The sequence below is a fragment of the Meriones unguiculatus genome, chromosome 20, assembly GCF_030254825.1.
Source record: "Meriones unguiculatus strain TT.TT164.6M chromosome 20, Bangor_MerUng_6.1, whole genome shotgun sequence".
Classification (NCBI taxonomy): Eukaryota; Metazoa; Chordata; class Mammalia; order Rodentia; family Muridae; genus Meriones; species Meriones unguiculatus.
Genome location: NC_083367.1, coordinates 69872066 through 69879558, shown reverse-complemented (window position 1 = coordinate 69879558; position 7493 = coordinate 69872066). Strand labels below are relative to the sequence as shown.

The following is a 7493-nucleotide window of genomic DNA, read 5'->3' as shown; positions in this document are numbered from 1 at the left end:
GGAGAACCTGCCAGATGTAGTCAAATGGAGAACCAAGAATAGTCATCGCAGGCATCAGGTGTATAATCTAATCAAAGATACAAAACACCAACAGGAACTACGGCTTGGCATGGCAAGACATGAGCTGTGATCAGGCTAATATGATGGTGAGAAGGATGCTGAATGGAGCCCTGAGGAAGCAGGAGGCTCATGTAGTATTTACATGCCTGGGGTTTTATCCAGATGTCCCTCTGGTACCCCGGGGTAGTTAATTATGTCTAGACTTCACTGGGTGGTGACTGGTCAGGTGTTGTTAATAGGCCTCCTCCAAACAGATGAGAACCTAACAGAACAAAACCCTGCCTGACCTAACATTAAGAGAGCTCTTTTTTGCAAACTGGGGCCTCAGCTCTCTCTTGTCCTTGAGCTAGAACTAAAACATCTGTGCCTTCTGGTGCCCCATTGCTGACTCAGCCTGCAGATCATGAGACTTGACCACTTTCATTATTGCATGGACGAGTTCCTAATAATAAGTCTCTTTGTATGTGTGCACATAGACATATTATTGGTTCTTTTTCTCTGGAAAACTTCTCAGTCATGTCTTGACACACCCTGTTCTTATTGCATATCGGAGAACCTTCTCATTGCCTGTTCAGCTGTGTCGATTCCCTGTTTACTGAGCTGTAAGGTCTAAGATTGCAGCACCAGGTCTTCCTGATTATCACTGTGCCCTCAGCACCTGGCAGATGATACGCAGAGTAAGCAGGTCAGACGCTGTGGAAAGGCTGACCAACGCCAGGAACAGCACGCTGGACTCTCGAGGCTGAATGGAGCCAGCCATGGAGGTATGAGAGGTGGTGGAGCTGCAGGCTGCAGAATGGGCAGGTGAGTTTTGCAGGGTTGGAACCTGCAGGGAGGAACAGGGAAGAGAGGAAACCCAAACGATGGGTTGGTCAGGAATAACTTCATCTTTCTGTTAAGTGGCCAGGATCTTGTCCTGAAGGAAGAAGGATGACAGAATGGTTCTGACCCATTGTGAAAGGTGACCTGAGCTTTGGACTGAGGCTTTGTGCTCATTTGTTTTTTTCTTATCCCAGGGAAATCAAGAAACAATAGCTGTTCATGGTGGCTTTGAGAACTCCACAGGGGATGTTGGATACTGTGGGAGGGGTGGCATAAAGGGGTAGGAACTTGAAGGTCGCTGCGTATGGGAGCCTAGCAGTGTCTTTGGGATAGGCCAGGCATCACCCTTTTCACCCAGATAGCTCTGTATGCTTCTGCTCTGAAGCCGGCAGTTATCAGAATGTGATAAATGAATGTCCTCAGGGTCCAGAAGCCTTTCCAGACTGCCCAAGTCCTGTCTTGGGAACATCAAGATGAGTAAGTGATGTCTAAGGAGAATTCCTGGGGGTGGGGGTGCTTACAGGTACATAAGAAGAGAGCCTGGGTACAAGGCCTCATGAGTCCCACATGTTAGTAGCTTGATTCATTGAGCCATCGTCTCCCAGAGCCAGCTGGATGCTACTCCTTATTCACAGCAAGCAGGTTGCCTGTGACAAGGCCTTTTGGTTGGTCAATATATTACTCTACAGAGGAAAAGTGCAGCGATTTGCATATTTGCTTAATCTGAGAATAGATTAAATTTCTGTCTTGGTAGCATTCAGATAAATTAATGGTGTTGATCAAGTGGGTTAACCATTACAAAGCAAATATTATGGGTTATGTAACTACTATTACAAATCTGCCAGAGCCCAGTTTGTTTCAAGAAGTATTTAAATGTTTGAAAGATCACTCAGGACAGAGGCATGGTTGCTCTCCCAGCAGGATGGCAGGCAGGAGAGTTGGGGATTTAGGGAACTGGCACGCTCCAGTGCCAGCTGCAGTGTAGAGGGTCCTGCTCACCAACATTCCAAGGATCAGTATCGGCCCAGCAATATGTCATTCCAGCTGAGTCTAGAGACCAAAAACTACCACCTAATCTGCTGTCCATAAACCCACCTGCAAGCCCTATCTCCCTCCCCATCAACTTAGCTCCCAGTGCTGGTGTACAGATGAGTGAATTCAGATGCCTATTTTCAGTCACTCAGGGATCCTAGTTGTAAGAGTCTGTAATATTCAATTTGCAAAATATTAAGGGACGAAGAAGACTGGAGTAGGTTAGAGAGGTATGTTAGTATCTGTGGCGAATGTCTTCTGTAACGAATCTGAATCTGAACATTCTGAATGCGAATATTCCTTTGTTCAGAGTAGGTCTTGAGAAATCAGTACTCAGGGATGGCAAGAGACAATTATTGCTTTTCTGTTTTGCACATACATGACAACACATTCACCTAGAAAAGACTGACCATCCCCCTCTCCTCCACCCCAGTCTATGCTCAGGGCCAAGAGCGTTGCTCAGCATACCTACTTTTGCGGGCTGATGACAGAGTCAGACAGGCTGTCGTAAGCCCATTTTCTTCCATTTCTTCCTGTGATATCCAAGATTAAATGGGTGGTGACCACGCTCAATGAAACTGAGGTTCCCAAGCTCCTGAGGGGGCTTCTGGAGGGCTGAGATGAACTCACGGTATCAGTGTAGCTAATTGGCCCCTTACTTGCTTCTGATTCTCAAATCCCCGTCCAGAGCCAGGTCGGCTTGGGCATGTCAGCCAGGGCAGGTCCTTCCACACGTGGGCCTTCTGCAGCTGGATTCCAGCTTCTCGAGTCACAAAACTAAAGACCTTATGCCCGTCCCCACTCCCTAACAAGACATCTGCCACGGAGCTGACTCACTTCTGTGAGGTGGGAATGGTGGCATGCCCAAGGTTAGAAAGGGTGGCTTCTTTCTGATTAGACTAATTAAAACTGCTGCTTATAGAATGCTAAAAATCCATATTATAGAAAAACAGAGTTAATGAAAATTGCACCAGGCATTGTTACATTTATTACATTTTTTCTGCTCCCTTTCTTTCTCATTCTCCTTTCTCCTCCTGCCTCTCTCTCTCTCTCTGTATGTGTGTGTGTGTGTGTGTGTGTGTGTGTGTGTGTGTGTGTGTGTATGTATGTATGTGTGTGTATGTGTATGGCAGATACCAAACTTGGGGCTTTATGCTAAGAAAGAGCTCTGCCACTGAGCCAAATACCTAACTCTACTCTTACTCTTTTTCACCTCCCCCCCCCTTTAATGTCATAATATTTTCAAAAACAAGTCCATACATGACCACATATTTCAGCAAGGCCTTTATCACAGAGACCTGGGCGAAAAACAACATTGGGAAAACATTAGGAAACATTACGTCCTACTCCTTTTAAGAAAAATTAGAAATTTATTACAATTAATTTATGTAGGGTTTGTGGTGTATGGGTCTGTCTGTCTGTCTTCTGCAGCTCTGTGTGTCTGTGTGTTTGTGTAAGTGCTTGGGAGGTCAGAGGAAAACATCTAGTTGGCTCTTTCCTTCCAACCTGTGGGTCCTGGGGATCAAGCTCAGGCCATGAGGATTGTTAGCAAACTTCCTTGCCTGCTGCACCCTCCCCCAAGCGCATTTTATTGCAGTTTAACCTAACACAATTGCTAATGGTGGCTCACTTCCTCAGTCAATTGTTCATTCAGCCTTTATTGGCTGGAAGATTTGTGGAAAGACCCCAACCCTTCTTCAGACAGCGACACTGCTTAGCATCTGGGGACTACACAGGAGTACACTGAGTCCATTCAGGCTTTTTGTTCTCAGAAGAGTGTGTGGATGAAGGCGCAGCATCTCCACAGCTCCCCTCAGACATGTTTTGACTCTATTAGTTAAGTACCCGAGGGTTGGCTTATGCCCATCCCTGTCTCTCCTGGTGGGGGACTGACCCAGGCTTGTCTGTCTAAACTGCTGTTGTTCTCCTTCTGGAAAGTGGAGGAATGGGAGAATCTCTGTCAGTAAAGATTCTTCGTAGGACTCCAAGCAAGTCTGGTCCAGCCTGACAACTTGTTTGTTAGAACGAGTCGGTCTACAGGCACACTCTGCTGCCAGCAGACCAAATGAGCCTGCATCTCCCACAGTCACTCTGAGGAAGCGTTGAAGCACGATCAGTCTTATCCGGTCCATCCTCTGACCTGGAGCTGCCTGGGTCTCCAGAGTGAGAACCCTATGCAACAGATGGGTTTTGTGGCTCTTCTCACTGCTCTCCTTAGCACAGCCTGACCTGAGTGTGCAGGGTGGATGGAGAGAGAGAGAGAGAGAGAGAGAGAGAGAGAGAGAGAGAGAGAGAGGGGCCTGTGAGTCGGGGTCTCTAGCAGTTGTCTGGCCTTGTGCCTGCTCTTGGAGTGATGTGAGCTAATGCTGGTCACTGAGTGTCCTAAGAATGTACAGCACCATTGCTCCCACGGCTTACTCAGTGGTCAGTGGATGGAGGACACTTCCTTTCCAAATCAAGTAGTTGAAGAAAGGACTAACAGATATGTCTGTGGTATAAAAATTTCAGTGTTTTCCAGCCTCTGCTTTATTTTCTTCCTCATGTCATGCATGAAAAGAAAAGAAAAGAAAAGAAAAGAAAAGAAAAGAAAAGAAAAGAAAACCCAGCAAAGACACAGTGGAGGGATTGGTGAGGCTGCAAGCTGAAGGCCAGGCCACGGAGAAAGCAGCTCCAGACCCCAGCAGGACAGCAGAAGCAGGTTTTAGTTATATGACTCTCAGTGCCCTGCTCCCCTTTGACCTTCCCTGATCAATTGATTGATTGACTGATTGATTGAATCTTTCATGAATCAAAAACTACCCCTGGGGATCACACCTTCGATTTTAGGAAAAAACTATTAAGCATCCACAGGCAGAGGAAGAGACACACAGGAGAGAGGAAGTTAGAGTGCAGCCTCGTGCCGTGTGTCTGCAGAGCAGTCTCTGCAGTGCCCAGTACACACTGAGGTCACGTGACACCATAGCTGCGTCTCTTCCGCCTTTTTATCATGTCCCTTCTTCTAGAGCCTGTCCCTTATTCCACACAAGCGTGAATGGCAGCATCTGTGGACATTATTCCCAATTCTTTTTTTTTTTTTTTTCCTTCTGGGGTTGGAGAGAATGATTCAGTTATAAGACCTGAGTTTGATCCCCAGAACCACATGCAAATTCCAGGTGTGGTGGCTTATGCTTATAATCCCAGGGATGAGGAGGCATAGAGAGACGATCTTGGGGAGTCTCTAGCCAGACAGCTTCGCCTAGCTAATGAGCACCAGGGAGATGACAGACAGACCCTGATTCAAAGTGAGTAGACGATGTTTGAAGGATGGCACGTGAACATTATCTGGGACAGGCATATAGACACACACACACACACACACACATCTATTTATTGGAAAAAGCAAACTAGTTCAATTAAAGGCTGTGTTAGTGGTAATCTTGCCACCATTGTGTCCAGCTCACCCGTTGCTCTCTTCAAGCCCATTCTAAGTCCCTGTCGGGGTGGATAGAGCCCTTTAGCTGTGCATGTTAATGCTAGCAACTGAACTGAGCTCATGGTTTTGGCAACAGTCATCAGGCTAAAAGAGGCTTTCTTTTAATGGTGGCAGGAGGCCAGAACTGGCTCTGTTTGGAATCATTCAGATTTTTCAGAGTTTCATTCTATGGCCAGCTGAGGTACCTACCACTGTAGAGGAAGGAGGAGCAGTGTCTGGGGAGAGGAAGGATACAGAGGACCCCACAAAGCCAATGTGGGACCTTGCTGCCCCATGCAAAGGGGACACATTCTTCTGCCTTTGAATAGGCTAAGTTCATGCGTAAGGCATGTGATCTGCTAAGGGCCAGAAGAAGCAGCCTAAAATACAAGGCTGGGAAATAGGAAGCCCTGTGCCGCAGGCTGGTTCTAGCCCATCCGTGTTTGTAAAGGGCCCTCAAGCTAAGCACAGGATTTTCCTTTTGTAAAATGGCTGGGAGGGGGAAAAAGTGAAGAGAAGAATGATACTCCATGTCATGTAAAATTTGTGTAAAATTATACTTCCAGTGTCCATAAATAAAATTCCCTCCAGAAACAAATCACGGGCATTCGCTTGTCTGCCATCCAGCTCAGCTTTTCTCCACAAAGTCACAGGAGGCGCCAGAGGCCTGCACGACCTGGCATCATAGCTCTGCACATCGTACGTCACTGTGAGGCAGCTTCAGTCCCAGCCCTGAACCAGTACTAAGACTTCTTATTTTATTTTTGGTTGGCAGCTACTCCAAAGACTTCAGATTGCAGAGATGAGAAGGTACAAGTCTGGGGTTCAGTTCTCTGGCTCAATGGGCGCCAAGTGTTCTGCTGACAATTATAGACAGCTAAATTCCCCAGAATTCTAGTTGTGTTACTCTGAGTTTTTAACATGCACACTAGAGTTGGGCCCTGACCATTGAGATGCAACACAATTGGGTCATTGGTACTATCAATTGGGGAATCGGTGGTTTCCAGGTATCTGTCCCAAGTTCTAGGATTCCAGTCAGTTTTTAGAAATCCGCTTTTGTTCATAGAAAATGTTCTCTTGCCTGTCAGTGTCTAAGTGGTGTCTTTGAGATTGGCCTCCTGGTCTACTTCCACTGTGTGGGGTCTGATTGTTTTTGTTTGTTGCCATTGCCAACTTGAAAGAACCTGGGAAGGGAAAGCCTCAACTGAAGAGTTTCCTTAAACAGGTTATCCTTTGAATGTGTCCATGTGTGCATTTTCTTCATTGCTGATTGATGCAGGAGAGCCCAGCCCATTCACTGTGGGCAGTGCCACCTCTGGGCGGGTGGTCCTGGGTTCTATAAGGAAGCTGACTGAGCAAAGCCAGAGAGAAAAGACCAGGAAGCAGCAGGAACCTCCATGGTTTCTGCTTCAAGCTTCTGCCCTGCTTGAGTTCTCCTGATTTCCCCTAACTTACAGTGGGCTGTAACCTAATAGCCCCCTTGCTCCCCAAGTTGCTTTCAGTCATAGTGCCTGTCATAAAACACTAGGACACTGGTCATTTTCAGAAGGCCCTGTCTACTACCTTCTCACCTTCCCAGCCCCTCCTGGAAGGGCGCAGCATCCTGGCATTCCAGGGCCTTCACACTCGAGCCTGTTTTTCTGATCTAGTCTGATCTTGCCTGATGAGCCTGTGCTGCAGTGACAGCTGATTGACGTGCGAGGCTTCTCCTGTCTCTCTGACCCTGTGGTGGCTGCCTTTAGAGCCATGGGCTTTCTTGATCATCTTTTTCCCGGCTTCATGTTCCAAGGTCCACAATAATAACAGCGTAACCCTGCTAAGCATTTCCTGGGCAACGGGACCTATTACAGTTATTTTACATGTAGCATCAAATAGAATTTTTTTTCTCAGTCCATTTAGGTAAATGGCATTATTACCTGCTTATTCCAGATCATAAACTGTAAGGCTTAGGAAGGTTAAGTAGCCTTCCAAGGTCACCCAGGTGGAAAATGGCAAATCTATACACTGTCCTCTTTGCCAAGAAATCTCTCTAGGAACACGATAACCAGACCTTTGAAAACTTTCTCTCATCCTCTGCAGAGGTTACCTTAGTGACTCAATTGGGTCACAGCTAGTGGCCCATGGTTGA

The 7493-nt window shown here is 46.8% G+C and overlaps 1 long non-coding RNA gene across 2 annotated transcripts in view; it reads left to right on the top strand.

The window, feature by feature from the left end:
- Positions 1-567: 567 nt before the first annotated feature.
- Positions 568-7493, top strand: part of LOC132649506 (uncharacterized) — a 40096-nt gene continuing 33170 nt past the window's right edge. For both annotated transcript variants that reach the window (XR_009587964.1, XR_009587963.1), the window contains exon 1: positions 568-864. This is a non-coding gene — a long non-coding RNA (uncharacterized LOC132649506). The remainder of the gene's footprint in view (positions 865-7493) is intronic.